Source organism: Lithobates pipiens, unplaced genomic scaffold (assembly GCF_037356315.1).
Source record: "Lithobates pipiens isolate NorthernLeopardFrog02 unplaced genomic scaffold, aLitPip1_a1.2 Scaffold_23, whole genome shotgun sequence".
NCBI lineage: Eukaryota > Metazoa > Chordata > Amphibia > Anura > Ranidae > Lithobates > Lithobates pipiens.
The window spans coordinates 123,656,620-123,673,776 of NW_027507785.1; the positions used below are offsets into that span (position 1 = coordinate 123,656,620).

At 46.7% G+C, this 17,157-nt stretch overlaps 1 long non-coding RNA gene across 1 annotated transcript; it reads left to right on the forward strand.

The window, feature by feature from the left end:
* Positions 1 to 1,238: 1,238 nt before the first annotated feature.
* On the forward strand, positions 1,239 to 14,072 carry LOC143927869 (uncharacterized). Its single transcript, XR_013262334.1, has 2 exons — positions 1,239 to 1,919; positions 2,006 to 14,072. It is a non-coding gene; the product is annotated as an uncharacterized LOC143927869 (long non-coding RNA).
* The last annotated feature ends 3,085 nt before the right edge of the window (positions 14,073 to 17,157 follow it).

A 17,157-nucleotide genomic window follows, 5' to 3' on the forward strand; every position in this document is an offset into this window, starting at 1 on the left:
ACACGTGGGGGACTTTTTGGGAGCCTAGCCACGTACTGGACCCCGAAAACCAAGCACTGCCTTCCGGATTTAAATATAAAACGTTACCAAAAAAACTGTTAGCGATCGCAGGGATCAGGCCTGACTCTGCGATCGCTGTAGTTATGTGTTTAGTGTTTTGTAAGTGACAGTGATCGATCGATACTGCACTTGGGTGGGCTGGGCGGAGGGGCAAAACGCAGGTGCTAGCAGGTATCTGGGCTGATCCTGCTAACAATGCGGTTTTTTTGGAACCCTAAACTGCTGGGGACGCTAGTATAGATCAGATCAGATATTGATCTGTTCAGATTCTATACCACTACGGGAGGTGTATGCTTTGCACGTGGGTGTTAGCGGTACTGGCACTAACCTAGCGCTGCCTGGGGCGACGCAGACCCTGACCCTAAAACCTAATTGATATCACCCGCCGGGTGATCAGGGGGTTAAACCTTTATTGGGTAATAAATGGTGGGTGCCCTGATGCTATAAAAAGCAAACTAACTAACCAGAGTCACCCGTAACACTTATACGGTGATCACTGGTGAAAGGGTTAACTAGGGGCAATCAGGGGGTTAAAATTTTTATTAGGTAGTATATGGGGATCCCTGGCGCTATATAAAAACCTGACGGGGAACCTAAATAACTAACTGGCTAACCAGCGTCACCAGTGACACTTATACGGTGATCGCTGGTGAAAGGGTTAACTAGGGGCAATCAGGGGGTTAAAACCATTATTGGGTAGTATATGGGGGTACCTAGCGCTATAAAAACCTGGCGGTGAACCTAAAAAAATAACTAGCTACCTAGCGACACTAGTGACACTAATGCAGCGATCAGAAAAATGATCGCTTAGTGACACTGGCAAAAGGGGGTGAAAGGGTTAACTAGGGGCAATCAGGGGGTTAAAACCATTATTGGGTAGTATATCGGGGTACCTAGCACTATAAAAACCTGGCGGTGAACCTAAAAAAAAATAACTAGCTACCTAGCGACACTAATGCAGCGATCAGAAAAATGATTGCTTAGTGACACTGGCAAAAGGGGGTGAAAGGGTTAACTCTAAGGGCAATTAGGGGGTTAAATCTTTATTGGGAGGTGGTAGGGGGCTACCCTGGACCTAACACTAACTGCCCTGACACTGTTTACTTTTACAACTGACACTGAATGCAGTGATCAGTAAATAAATGATCACTGCAATCAGTGACGCTGTGACTGGGGGGGGGGGGGGAGGGGGGGTTTGTGTGCCTGTGTGTTAGTTAGTGTCAATGTAGTGTTTGATGCAGACTTACTGTGTCCTCTCCTCGTAGTCCGGTCAATAAGACCGCCCCGAGGAGAATGACATCACTTCCTCCCTGCCTGTGTATACAATACACAGTGGGAGGAAGCTTCTCATTCGCCAGGAGCGATCGAGAGGGGATGGCCATCCCCTCATCCCGGATCGCTCCTGAAGCGAACCGGACAGCCGCATCCAGCGGGAGGAGGTCCGATCGGACCCCCCACCCGCTGGAAGGCAAGCACGTACATGTACGTGCTTGTGCCTGTACATGCCATTGTGATGACGTACAATGGCATGCGGCGGTCGTTAAGTGGTTAAACAGCCTGAAGTATCATTTTAGCCAAGCTGTCAGTGGGTAGGTATCTCTGAGTGTCTTATCCACCTTTTCTCTCTAGATGGACCCTGGCCAAGGTAGAGTCCTGATGTGTGTGTGTGTGTGTGTGTGTATGTATATGTATGTATGTGTGTGTGTGTGTATATATATATATATATATATATATATATATATATATACACATATGCGCATGCATATATTTATTTTTTATTATTATTTTATCTTCCCATTCCTAGCTGCCCCTGAAATCATCATGCCGCATAATAAAAAAGATCCTTAACATCCCACTAGGTAAGGTCTGCAACATTTAGGTAAGTCTCATAAAAGAGCTTTCTCGGGGCATTTGGAAATATCTCGTTGTTCTTTTATTTCCACAGCCTGCACCGAGAATCATCTTGCAGATCTTCCCACAGAGATTGTGCCAAGAGGTCACAGAAGCTCTGGACATTTGCACTTATCTTCTGCGCATGCTTCCCCCCCAGCAGTCAGAGATCACCCCAACATGTCTCAAGCAGGCATAATTCCCAGGGCAGGTGGGCACATCCAGGGAAGAAGGCCTGCTGGGTCTGTGGGAAGCAAGCTCTCCCGGATAAATTGGCATGCAGTCAGTGCCTCTTGGAAGCCACAGCGGCTAAGCAGGGATCCATAGATTCAATTAAAGATTTAATCAAAGAGTCCATTCGGGAATTAGCCCTGTCTCAAGATCAATTAGTTCCACCTGTGGAAGAAAGAGCGGAGGAGGGGCCCTCTCACCAACCAAGTTCAGGTTTCGGCCTTAACAGACACACGCTGGACACTGGAGCCCCTCGTAGACTGCTTTTTAAAAGCGGTACTAAGGTTGCGTCCTCCTAGGAAAACTCTTTACCCCAAGTGGGATCTGACGGTTGTCCTCAATGTCTTTAGCCAGTCCACCCTTTGCACCCACTGAAGAGTGTACATTGGAAGATATTACCTGGAAAACGACATTTCTGATCGCCATTACATCAGGGCGCAGGGTGTCAGAAATTCAAGCTTTAGGAGCTAGAGAACCCTATGTCACTTTTTTTTCCAGATAGGGTGGTTCTGCAGCCTATTCATCAGTTTGTCCCAAAGGTACCATCAGTTCACCACCTTAATCAAGAATGGGTTCTCCCAGCCTTCGGAGAAGATCCAACCTCTTCAAAACTACATGAATTGGATGTGGCTAGGTCCCTGAGGCATTATTTAGAGTTGACACAGCAATTACGCAAGGATCAACATCTGTTTATTATTCCCAAGGTTCAAGGAAAGGAATGGCGGCCTCAAAGATGACCTTAGCCAGCTGGATCGTAAAACTAATTCAGAGGGCATATTGGGCTAGTGGGGTCCCAGTTGCGGTGAATGCTCATTCGACGTGGGGAATGGCCCCTTCCTGGGCAGCCTTGGCACGGGTCTCCCCTGAGACAATTTGCAGAGTGGCTAGTTGGTCATCCTTCAACACCTTCATGTCGCACTATAGCCTAGATCCGGCAGTCCTCACCTCCCGAGATTTTGGCAAAAAAAAACTTAGAATTATCAGCTCTGTAAAACCATTAAAAATCATTATTGCAGTACCCTCCCTGTAAGCGAGTTATTTACCATAGGTATGCTGCCATGGAGGCACCAGGAAAATGGAAAATGTAATACTCCCCTTTCCGTAATTTTCCATGCCTGGCACCTACCCGTGGCAGCATACACCCTCCCTTTAATAACCCTTAATGTTCTGAAAGACTAGTTACAAAGAATACCTGAGGGTGGAGTAACTCTTTTTTTTATAAAGTTACGTGGTCCTGTGGGTTGATCGAGGGCAGAGCCATCAACCATTGGTATGCTGTCATGGGTAGGCACCAGGAAAGGAAAATTATGGAAAGGTGAGTATTAAATTTTCCGGTTTTTTTTCTTTATCCGCTGCTGACAAAACCTCTTAGTTGTACAGGGACTGAGCTTCAACTCATCTATTGTAAACAGCTGGAGCAGGGTTGGCCACTAGCTCCATCTCCCTATGCTGCATTTCATTCCGGACATTATCTCCCCACTCCCTAGACCATGGATATGCAATTAGCAGACCTCCAGCTGTTATATTGTAGGTGAGGTTGAAAAAAGACACAAGTCCAACCTATGTGTGTAATTATATGTCAGTATTACATTGTATATCCCTGTATGTTGCAATCGTTCAGGTTCTTATCTAACAGTTTCTTAAAACCATCAATGCCCCCTGCTGAGACCACCGCCTGTGGAAGGGAATTCCACATCCTTGCCACTCTTACAGTAAAGAACCCTCTACGTAGTTTAAGGTTAAACCTCTATACTTCTAATTTTAATGAGTGGCCACAAGTCTTGTTAAACTCCCTTTTGTGAAAAAGTTTTATCCCTATTGTGGGGTCACCAGTATGGTATTTGTATATTGAAATCATATCCCTTCTCAAGCGGCTCTTCTCCAGAGAGAATAAGTTCAGTGCTTGTAACCTTTCCTCATAACTAATATCCTCAAGACCCTTTATTAGCTTTGTTGCCCTTCTTTGTACTCGCTCCATTTTCAGTATATCCTTCCTGAGGACTAGTGCCCATGCCGAGCCTATCATCTATCGGACCCCCAGGTCCTTTTCCATCCTAGATTCCCCCAGAGGTTCTCCCCCCCCCCCCCAGTGTATAGATTGCATTCATGTTTTTGCCACCCAAATGCATTATTTTACATATTTCTACATTGAACCTCATTTGCCATGTAGTTGCCCACCCCATTAACATGTTCAGATGTTTTTGCAAGGTTTCCACATTCTTCAGAGAAGTTATTGCCCTGCTTAGCTTAATATCATCCGCAAATACAGAGATTGAACTGTTTACCCCATCCTCCAGGTCATTTATGAACAAATGAAATAGGATTGTCCCAGCACTACCCACCCCTGACCATTCCAAGTACTCCTCATTTTTCTCCACCCTCTGAACTCGCCCTTGTAGCCAGTTTTCAATCCATGTACTCACCCTATGGTCCATGCCAACGGACCTTATTTTGTACAGTAAACATTTATGGGGAACTGTGTCAAATGCTTTTGCAAAATCCAGATACACCATGTCTACGGGCCTTCCTTTAGCTGGCAACTCACCTCCTCATAAAAGGTTAGTAGATTACTTGACTGAGTTCCCTAAGTACCCTCGGTGCAAGCCATCTGGTCCCGGTGATTTATTAATGTTACGTTTTCCAAGTCTAATTTTTATTCTGTCCTCTGTTAACCATGGAGGTGCATCCTGTGATGTGTCATGAGGATAAACAGTGCCGTCTTGGTTACTGAAGCCCCCGATTCCCTTATGCAGACTGAGGAGAAGAATAAATTCAATACCTTCGCCATCTCCCCATCCTTTGTAACCAGATGTCCTTCCTCGTTCTTTATGGGGCCAATATGGTCTGTCCTCCCCTTTTTTACTGTTTACATACTTAAAGAATTTCTTGGGATTTTTTTTTGCTCTCCTCTGCTGTGTGTCTTTCATGTTCTATCTTAGCTGTCCTTATTGCACCCTTACATTTTTTTTGTTGCATTCTTGATAAAGTCTGAATGCTGATGATGATCCCTCAGCCTTGTATTTTTTGAAGGCCTTCTCCTTTGCTGTTATATGCATTTTTACATTGGAGTTAAGCCATCCAGGACTTTTGTTGGCTCTTTTAAATTTATTACCCAGTGGGATGCATTGGCTAATGCCCTTATTTAATATGCTCTTAAAGAAAACCCATCTCTCCTCTGCATTCTTTGTTCTTAAGATTTTATGCCTTCTTGTAAGATTTGTAGTTTAGAGAAGTTGGCTCTTTTGAAATTCAGTGTCTTTGTATTCCCCCTCTATGTTTCCTATTTGTGTTTTTGTATAATGTCCCCAATACTACACCCTTGGGAATATGTTCCATGCTGACTATCTACCTCTGGACCCTCCCCCCATCGCCTAGTTTAAAAACCCCTCTAACTTTTCGGCCATCTTTATTCGCAGCTGATCTGCACCCTCCTCATTTAGGTGCAGTCCGTCCCTTCTATAGTACCGGTTATCGACTGAGAAGTTGGCCCAGTCCTCCAGGAACCCAAACCCCTCCTTACTACACCAGCTCTTCAGCCACTTGTTTACTTCCCTAATCTCCCTCTGCCTTTCTGGTGTGGCTTGATGTACCGGTAGTATTCCTGAGAATATTACGTTGGAGGTCCTTTTCATCACTTTAGCTCCTAAGTCTCTAAAATCGTTTTTTAGGACACTCCATCTGCCTCTGACTTTGTCATTGGTGCCACCATGCACTATGGCTGCTGGGTCTTCCCCATTGCCTCCCAGTAATCTGTCCACCACATCCATGATGTGCCAAACCCAAGCACCCAATAGGCATACTGTTTGGTGCTTCAGGTCTTTGTTACAGCTTGGCCTCTCTGTCCTTCTAAGAATTGAGTCCCCTACCACAAGAATCTGTCTTTCCTTTCCCTTTGCTCCCCCCCCCCACTCTCACTGGAGGAGTTCTTCCCCTAGCAGCTAGGAGAGTCCCTCAGCTACAGCAGTGCTGGTTTCACCAATGTCACTCAATGGAGCGTAATTATTGGGATGCTCCAGCCCTGGATCGGCCTCCCTGGCACTTCCCCTCTACCCTTCCTGACTGTCACCCATCTACTCTTTGCTAGGGATGAGCTTCGTGTTCGAGTCGAACGTACGTTCGACTCGAACATTGGCTGTTCGGCCGTTCGGCGAATTCCGAACGTTTGGGCCGTTCGCGTCAAAATTCGAGTGACGCGCGCGCGGACCACAATGCATCTGAAGCAGTGGGTGTTCTGTGTACCTTCAACACAGTACACACCAATCGTTTTTGGCTGATTTCCTATCTTGCTGCTGTGTAGTGGTTGTTGTCTGTGCCCTGACTGCAGTATACACCACTATATTCACCTCACCTATATAGCTAGTGATCTAGCTTTAACCACTTAACAACTGCCCATTGCCGATTAACGGCTTCAGGGCGGTTGTTTAACTCTGAGAGGCCGTTAATTAACGGCCTCCCAGAATTCTGCTCTCGTGTGCCCCGAGGTGTGCGCACTCGAGAGCATCCGTGACCGCCGGGTCGCATCACGGATCACGGTAAACGGCCGCTCATAGCGGCCGTTTACCACGTGATTGCTCCGTCAAATGACGGAGTGATCACTTGGAAACAAACCGGCGTCATGTTATGACGCCTGTTCCTCCCTCCCCTCTCTGTACCGATCGGTACAGCGGAGGGGAAAGAGATCGGTGTCAGCAGCGATGTGGGCTGCATCTGCAGTGCCCACATCGCTGCTCACCGAATTTAACCCCTCAATTCCCTGCCAATACTCTGCAATACCAGTGCATACTCTGCAGTACCCTGCCATTACTCTGCAGTACCCCGCCATTACTCTGCAGTGCAGTACCCTGCCCTTACTCTGCAGTGCAGTACCCTGCCATTACTCTGCAGTAACCCCCATTACTCTGCAGTAACCCCCATTACTCTGCAGTACCCGCCATTACTCTGCAGTACCCGCCATTACTCTGCAGTACCCGCCATTACTCTGCAGTACCCCCAATACTCTGCAGTACCCTGCCATTACTCTGTAGTACCCCCCAATACTCTGCAGTACCCTGCTATTACTCTGTAGTACCCCGCCAATACTCTGTAATACCCTGCCATAAATTGCCATACCCAGCCATACTCAGAGATACCCAGCCATACTCGGTGATACCCTGAAATACCCAGCCATAGACGCCCCCCACCCCTCACCGCCCTCCGGTGCTTCTACCAACTCGCCAGTACGATCAAAGCCAGAATCTTTTTTTTATTTTTTTATTTCAGGCTTCCCAGCCTAGAGGTGAGATGTGGGGTCATATTGACCCCCCAGATTTCACTGTAAAGAGGACCTGTCACCCCATATTCCTATTACAAGGGATGTTTACATTTCTTGTAATAGGAATAAAAGTGATCAAAAATATATTTTTTGGGAAAAAAATGTCAAACTAACATAAATAAAGTAAAATGAACAATAAAAAAATAAAATAAAAATTAAAGCGCCCATGTCCCCATGTGCTCGCATGTGCCACACATGTGAGGTATCGCCGAGAATGTTAGAGCGAGAGCAATAATTCTAGTCCTAGACCTCCTATGCAACTCAAAACATGTAACCAGTAAAAAAAAAATTAAAGCGTCGCCTATGGGGATTTTTTAAGTAGCGACGTTTGGCGCCATTCCACGGGCATGTGCAATTTTGAAGAGTGACATGTTTGATATCTATTTACTCAGCATAACTTCATCTTTCACTTTATGCAAACATTGGGCTAACAAGTGGTTAATAATAGAGCTTGCAGTCAGTAGTGTTAGGAGATAGTGCGTGCTGTCTGCGTGCTCTGTACCCAGTACATACCGCTATAATATAGGGCAGGCCCCTACTTTCAAACATCCAACTTACAAACATCTCCTACTTGCAAACGCAAGGAGACAGCAGCAAGTGAGATGAAAAAAGATGGACGACAAAACAAATTATACAGGGGTGATAACCCTTCCCTATGTTTTCCAAAAAGCTTAAAGATAGTTTTTTTGACTGGAGCTACACTTTAAAAATGTACCGGTTGAAAATGACAAACAGATTCAACTTAACACAACAAACCTACACAGTCCCTGTCTTGTTTGCACCGCCTGTATACTGCTGTTCTGAGTATATAGGGCCTGGAGGCCACACGCATTTCCTTTTTTTAATATGGGTACGGGGTTCCCCTTAATATGCGTACAAGACCCAAATAGGCTGGTAATGGGCAGGGAGGGCTACCCATGCCATGTTTCTCAATGATTTTCAACCATATTGCAGGAACCAGATATAACATTAAAACCGCAAGCAGTTTTAAATGGTGTTATTTCCGTTTAATGTAATTTTGTGCAGGGACTGTTCTAAACACGGGAAACACGTGGCACTTCACAGGCATACTACAGCCACCCCCCAGGCACCATATTTAAAGGAATATTTCACTTTTTTTTTTTCACTTTAATCGTCATTAAAATCAGTGCTCCCGCCAAAACGGCAGTTTTTAAAACTTTTTTTTGCAGTGACCCATGTCCCCTGAGGCAGGAGGCAGGTCCCCAAACCCTTTTTAGGACACTATCTTGCATATTAGCCGTTAAAATTAGCACTTTCCAATTCGAACGTTCGAGTCCCATAGACTTCAATGGGGTTCTAACGTTCGTACCGAACGCGGGGGTCGTTCGCAAGTTCTGGTGCGAACCGAACCGGGGGGTGTTCGGCTCATCCCTACTCTTTGCTAGTGCCTGCACCTCTTTGTCACTACCCGCCTCTGTGCTGGCCACTGCCGGCACCTGCCGTGTACGTTCCTGGCTTGTATTGTTCCTTTAGTATTGAGGGACTTCTCAGTGCTGACAGTTGCTTCCCCAAATTCAGAACCTGGGCTTCTAGGGAAACAATGCGCTTACATTTTGCACAGCAGTATTCACTCTTGATCGGATGATCAAGGAACGCATATATGCTGCAAGATGTACAACAAGTTGCCTCTCCACACCTGCTGGGCATCGTACCTATTAAATTTTAATGAGGATTATACCCTGTCCAAATTACCTAACAACTAGCTTCCTGACACGAATACGCAAGACAATACACAGGTACTCCCAGAACTACAAGTTCCATGAGGCAGAGCAAGACTCTGACAGCCACAAGCATGACACCCAAAGCCAGAGGCATGCTGGGACTTGTAGTTTTGCAACAGCTGGAGCTCCACTAATTGCATATCCCTGCCCTAGACCATGGGAGCTCAACCTGTGGCCCTCCAGCTGTTGTGAAACTACAAGTACCATGAAGCATTGCACGGCTGACAGTTACAAGCATGACTCCCAAGAGCAGAGGCATGATGGGACTTGTAGTTCCGCAACAGCTGGAGGGCCACAGGTTGAGCACCCATGCCCAAGACCTTTGATACCGGTAATTTCTTGAATGAAAAGACCACTTAAGAACGCCTTGAGAGAGTCTCAAATAATATCCTCCGTAGCGGATCTCGTATTAAGCTGGAGAAATTCAGCCAATGCTTTAAGGACAGTGTCAGGAATCAGTACAGTAGTAACTTAAATTGATTAACTCGCCATAAGGGCCTAGTAGATGAGTCAGATGCAGCCAGAAACACCCAAAATGAAGAGTGACCTGAGAGGAGGCTAAGTTTGTATGCACAATCCAGTACATAAAGCCTGGCAGTATTACCTAATCCAAGGTCAATGCGAGGTAGGCCACCATGCAAGGCCGAGTGGCAAGAATAACATTTGTCCCGCAGACACAACTCAGGAAGTAGATAAGCAAAGGCAGTTCTACAAACCAGTGGTGGCAGGTGAAGTTTTAAGAAGGGAGTGCCAGACCCTACCCTTCCTTTTTGACCCCCCCACGTGTCATAAGCCCCCCTTATTCGAATCCACCCACTTCATCCCCTGTATTCCACTTGCTTCCACCCATAGTGTCAGGAGTATTCAGCTCAGCATCACAGGACAGAGTATGCAGCCCCAGACTCACAGGACAGACTTTTACTGGAAGACAAACCCCATACTAGGGTGGATGCTAGCCCTTCCTCCTCTGGGCTGGCCGCTCAGCTGTCTGCTTATTGCCAGCTCTCTTCTCTTTCCACAGTTACCAGCTGTTCCCGATGATGCTCGTCTGACCTGCCTATTTAAAGCCTTCCTGCTGACTTTTTAATTTGCCTTCGCGTTGGGCACATCACAAGGAACCATCTCCTGCTGTTTGTTTCAAGACTGGCTTGCTGACATCCCTCCTGGCTTCTATCCTGCTTGCGGATGCTCTCCTTGGATCCCTGACTTCCCGCCTGGCTGATTACCCGATCTGGTTAATGAACTTTGGACTGGCTGACTACCCAATCTGGCTATGCTTGACTACGCTTTTTTCTATTTACCTTTTTATTTTTATTAATAAACAAGTGTGATTTGATTGTACTTCTGTCTCAGTCTGATTCATGGTTTCTGACAGTACACGAAGGCCATGAATTCAGAAGATACAGTCAATCCACTTGTTGGTAATATTTTTTCCATATTGGATGAGCAAGATCACCGCATGGATCAGTTTGCCTTGGCCTTACGCTCCTGAAATTGATGGCTGCACAGTGGTGTAGTGGTTAGAACTCTTGCCTAGCAGTAAGAAGGGTCGCTGGTTTGAATCCCAACCAGGACACTACCTGCCTGGAGTTTGCATGTTCTCCCTGTGACTGCGTGGGTTTCCTCTGGGTACTCCGGTTTCCTCCCACACTCCAAAGACATGCAGGTAGGTTAATTGGCCTCTGTCCAAAATTGACACTAGTATATGAATGGGGACCTTGGATTGTGGGCTCCTTGAGGGTAGGGACTGATGTGAGTGTGCAATGTACATGGATAGGGACAATTGTAGACACCTCACTCACGTTGAACTGGATGGACTGGTGTCTTTATGCAACCTAACTATGTAACTATGAATCGCATGGCTCACCTGGAATCCCCCATGGTGGCTGCTCCGGAACAACCTGAGTTGCAGGCTGTCCCTGCTGCTGCGCCAGTCTCTGTGCAGGCACCCGCCTCGAGTATTACCTCTTTAAGAGGTGTGTCTGGTTCTGCTCCGCTTCCCCAGCGATTTGGGGGCGATCCAGTTCAATGCAGAGGGTTTCTCAATCAGGTTGAGATATGCTTCGAAATGCTGCCCCAGGCGTTTCCCACGGACAGAAGCAAAGTAGGTTTCGTGATATCTTTGCTTTCTGGGAGAGCCTTGGCCTGGGCTAACCCTCTATGGGAGACGCAAAAACCTGTTGTCTTGAGTTACCCTCAGTTTGTGGCGTCCTTTAACCACTTACAGACCGAACCATTTTGCTGGTTAAAGACCAGACCACTTTTTGCGATTCGGCACTGCGTCGCTTTAACTGACAATTGCACGGTCGTGCGACGTGGCTCCGAAACAAAATTGACGTCCTTTTTTTCCCAAAAATAGAGCTTTCTTTTGGTGGTATTTGATCACCCGTTCGGTTTTTATTTTTTGCGCTATAAACAAAAATAGAGCGACAATTTTGAAAAAAACACATTATTTTTTACTTTTTGTCATAATAAATATCCCCCAAAAATATATAAAAAAATTATTTTTCGCTCAGTTTAGGCCGATACGTATTCTTCTACATATTTTTGGTAAAAAAAAATCGCAATAAGCGATTAGTGATTGGTTTTCTCAAAAGTTATAGCGTTTACAAAATGGGGATAGTTTTATGGCATTTTTATTAATAATTTTTTATTATTTTTTTTTTTTACTAGTAATGGCGGCGATCAGCGATTTTTTTATTGTGACTGCGACATTGCGGCGGACACATCGGACATTTTTGACACATTTTTGGGACCATTGTCAGTTATACAGCAATATAGCTGTATAATAGCACTGCTATATAAATGCAGTGATTCCTGTGTAAATGACACTGGCAGTGAAGGGGTTAACCAGTGGGTGGCAGTGTAGGGGGTTAAGTGTTCCTAGTGGTGTGTTACTAACTGTGCGGGGGCTGGGCTTTAATTTAGTGAACACTGATCTATGCTCCAATCGCATGGAGCAGAGATCAGCGTCACTAGTTGCTAGGCAGAATGGGGAAATGCTGTTTACACAATCTCTATTGTAAACTGGAGAAGTGCGAGTTCCATCGTGAACAGGTTACATTCCTGGGCTATGTCATTTCCACTGCTGGTTTTTCGATAGACCCAGAGAAACTGTCGGCAGTCCTACAGTGGCCTCGACCCGTGGGTTTTATGTTTTAATTTGGGCCATCTCCAACAGTTCTGGTGGCCAGTCTATGGGCTGATGTTACTGCCTTTGTAGCTGCCTATCCCGTGTGTGCTCAGAGTAAGACTCCACGACACCTTCCAGTGGGCCTCCTACAACCCATACCCAATGGAGAGAGGCCCTGGACTCACCTGTCTATGGATTTCATTGTGGAATTGCCCAACTCCCAAGGCAACATTGTTATCCTTATGGTGGTTGACCGGTTCTCAAAGATGTGTCATTGTATTCCACTTAAGAAGTTGTCCACCTCTAAGGAACTGGCTTCCATTTTTGCTTACATGGGCTACCCAAGGTGATTGTCTCAGATGGGGCAGTCAGTTTGTCTCCCGGTTTTGGCGAGCCTTTTGTGCACAGTTGGGAATCCAGCTTGCGTTCTCTTCTGCGTATCACCCGCAGTCTAATGGGGCTGCAGAGCGAGCCAATCAGTCCTTGGAGCAGTTCCTACGTTGCTATATTTATGACCATCATAACAACTGGTCTGACCTATTACCTTGGGCAGAGTTTGCTCACAACAGTTCCTTGAATTCTGCCTCCCGATTGTCTCCATTTATGGCAAATTATGGTTTCCAACCTTCCTTGTTGCCTGACTCGTTTGTTCCGCAGAGTAATCCTGCATTAGTGGAGCATCTCCGTGGACTTCGTTCCACTTGGGTACAAGGCCAGGAGGCTTTGCGTCATGCTAATGATCGGTACAGATTCCATGCTGACCGCAGACGCCTGCCTGCGCCTTCCTACCAGGTTGGGGACAGGATCTGGCTGTCATCTCGCAACCTCCGGCTTCGTTTTCCCTCACTGAAGTTTGCACCTCAGTTTATTGGGCCTTTCCATATCCTTTGCAGGATTAACCCAGTAGCTTATTCGTTGGACCTTCCTCCTAGTATGTGCATCTCAAATGTGTTTCATGTCTCCTACTTAAAACCGTTGGTCTGTAACCGATTTACCACCTCGGTGCCACGTCCTCACCCTATTCAGGTTGAGAATCATGAGGAGTATGAGATATAATCCATTGTTGACTCCCGTAGTTTCCATGAGCGCATACAGTACCTGGTGCATTGGAAGGGGTACAGTCCGGAGGAACGCTCCTGGGTTTCATCCTCTGACGTACAGGTCCCTGTCCTCCTCCGCAAGTTCCATAGACGGTTCCCCTCAAGCCCAGTGGCCCTCCGAGGGAGAGGGGTCATTGGGGGGGGGGGGGGTACTGCTAGGGCTGGCTTAGCCCTTCCTCCTCTGGGCTGGCCGCTCAACTGTCGGCTAATTGCCAGCTCTCTTCTCTTTCCACAGTTACCAGCTGTTCCCGATGATGCTTGTCTGACCTGCCTATTTAAAGCCTCCTAACTTACTTTTCCTTTGCCTTCACATTTGGTCACATCACAGGGAACCATCTCCTGCTGTTTGTTTCAAGACTGGCTTGCTGACATCCCACCTGGCTTCTTATCCTGCTTGCGGTTGCTCTCCTTGGATCCCTGACTTCCGGCCTGGCTGATTACCCGATCTGGTTAATGAACTTTGGACTGGCTGACTACCCGATCTGGCTACAGGACTCTGGCTATGCTTGGCTACGCTTTTTTCTATTTACCTTTTTATTTTATTTTTTTATTGTTTCTATTTACCTTTTTTTTATTTATTAATAAACAAGTGTGATTTTATTGTACTTCTGTCTCAGTCTGTTTCATGGTTTCTGACAGGGCCCTCCGCCATATCCTCTGATGGTGTGTCAACATGTCTACTTTGTGTTGGGAGGGGCGCCTTGTCAGTGGGGCCCTAACAATTGACTGAAGTGGGGTATGGGCTGGGTCGTGAGGGTGCTTACAGAGTAACAGCTGCTTTCTTAGTAGTTTGTTCTTGTCAAACTAATAGAAGTGGGACAATTGGGAAGCAAGATAATAATCCTGAAAGTCTGGAAGAGCAGCCCCTCCCAAACTCACTGGGTTCTTCAGAGCCCTCCAAGATAATTTGTGTCTGCTATGACCCCATATAAACGAATTAAGAATTGATTCAATTGCTTTGAAAACATTTTGTGGTGTATATACAGGGGGGCATGCCACACCAAGTAGAGTATCTTTGGGAGGAGTATCATCTTGACCAGACTAATGTGTCCCATAACACCCAGGGGTAGTCTGGCACAAGTTTGCATCTTGATTAAGGTGTACAGGGGTTGAATATTCAGGGGTGCATAGTCCGTAAGTGATCTAGTAACTTGCACTCCAAGGTACTTGATCAGAGAGACCCTAGGGAGAATCAGAGGGGGGACATGGGTACAGGGGAGAAATGATCAAGCGGGAAGATCTGGGACTTAGACCAATTAATACTCAGACCCGAGCGGCTACCAATGCATTCTATGGAATGGAGGGCTGCAACAAGGGAGGGACCCGAGTCGGCTAAGTATAGGAGCGTATCGCCAGCGTACATCCCAATCTTTTCGTCCATATTCCCTATCCTAAGGCCACGGATATTGGTGTCTGCACGAACCATAATAGCCAGTGGCTCCACAGCCAGTGTATACAGCATGGGGTAAAGGGGGCAGCCTTGTCAGGTCCCTCTCTCCAGTGGGAATTGGTCAGAGAGCCAGCCGTTTACAAACACCTTAGCCTTTAGGGATTGATACAGGAGCTGAACCCAGGGAATAAAGTTGGGGCCAAGTCCAAATCCTGTGAGGCACTCCCACAGGTAGTTCCACTCCACGGAATCGAAGGCCTTGGCGGCATCTAGGGCCACCACGACCCTCGAGCCGACTTCATTGTGGGATCCCTGAATCTTCATGAGTAGGCAGCGAATGTTCATAGCAATGTTTTTTCCTGGCATAAAACCTGGTTATTGCTGGTTAACCTGGTCAGGATAGATCAGTGATAAAATAACCTGGTTGAGGCCGGAAGCGAGAATCTTAGCCAGTATTTTAATGTCGACCTGTAGTAAGGAAATAGGTCTATACGATTCCGGATATTTGGGTTCCTTTCTGGGTTTGGATTACTACAATTTGAGCTTCTCTCATAGAGGGGGGCAGGATTCCTGAGTCAAATATGGATTTATACAGGTCATAGAGTTCAGGGGTTAAAATTTCAGAGTAGGGGGTGTAAAATTCAAGTGGTAAGCCATCTGACCCTGGTGCTTTAGAAGCAGGCAGGCTGGAGATGGCCTCGGAAATATCCTCCTTAGTGATGGGAGCCTTTAAGAGTTCACGTTGGACGTCTGTCAGTTTAGGAAATGTAATTCTCGCTAAATAATCTCTGGTATCTTGGGAAGTGTGGTTGACCCGAGAGGTGTAGAGTGTACGATAAAATCCTTCAAATTCCTCCGCTACTTGCTGTGGATCCGCAATATCGTTCCCCTGAGCATTTGTCAATGACACCACCACCGGGGGACGTGAGTCTAGATGGGCAAGATACGCAAGCAATTTGCCCGATCTTTCTCCATATTCAAATATCCATTGCCTACAGAAAAATATGCGCTGCTTGGCTCTCTCAATATGCAACTGGGAAACCTGTCACGAGTGAATCTTGAGATTATTGGCAGTGCTGGGGGAGGGGTCCCAGTAAAACGCCTCCTCCAGCACCTGTAGGTATTCCGCAGCCCGCTAGACAACAAGTTTTGATGACCACTTGAGCCTATTAATACATGTGGAGAGCAGGGAGCAGGCGTGGAGTTTAAATGTCTCCCACACTATGTCGTACGTAGCTGAGTCCCTGTTGGCTGTAAAATAATATTGCAATTCCGTGGGGATATCATCCTGGTCCTGCAAAGCAGTCAACCAAAATGGGTTCAGCCGCCAAGGAGGGGGGGGGAGAGGCCTTCAAGAGCTGCATCGTAATCCAGTAGAGGGCGTGATCCGAGAGAATTCTCAGAGCGAATCCCACATCTCCCAGCTTGGGTGTTCGGGTCCTTGAGATGAGAATAAAGTCGATTTGGGACATTGCGTTATGGCTGGCTGAGAAGCACAAAAAGACTTTAGCGTGCGGGTGTTTGTGGCGCCAAGTGTCTACAAGAGCAAAGTCGGTCAAAATGCTGTGCAGTCTGGTATGGGCTGGCGGGTTGGTGGGGGGGTCCAGTGTGCCCATACGGTCTAGTGCGGGTGTGAGGGTCATATTAAAGTCCCCCATCCACACTGCTGGTACAGAGGGGTACTGTGCCATAAAGGCAAAGCCCTCTTTAATTACAACTGAGTTGTATGCAGGGGGGATATAACAGGCTAATATCAGGATAGGGGATCCATTAATAGTGGCGTGTATAAATACATATCTGCCCTGCCGGTCCATCTGGAGAAACACCAGGTCGAATGGCACCCTTTTAGCGATTAGAACCGATACTCCTCTGGAATGCGATGTGTGGGTGGCATGATATGCTCAACCTATCCAAGGCTTTTTGAGAGAGGACTGAAGATGGCCTGTAACGTGGGTTTCAACAAGTGTAATAATGTCACCACGCTGGGACTTGAGGAAAGTCAGGACGGCTGTGTGTTTGATCTTATTTCGCATGCCTCTCCCTAAACTGACAGGCGTCCAACGTGAACTCTTAGAGGCTCCCATCACTAAGGAGGATATTTCCGAGGCCATCTCCAGCCTGCCTGCTTCTAAAGCACCAGGGTCAGATGGCTTACCACTTGAATTTTACGCCACCTACTCTGAAATTTTAATCCCTAAACTCTATGACCTGTATAATTCCATATTTGACTCAGGAATCCTGCCCCCCTCTATGAGAGAAGCTCAAATTGTAGTAATCTCCAAACCCAGAAAGGACCCCAA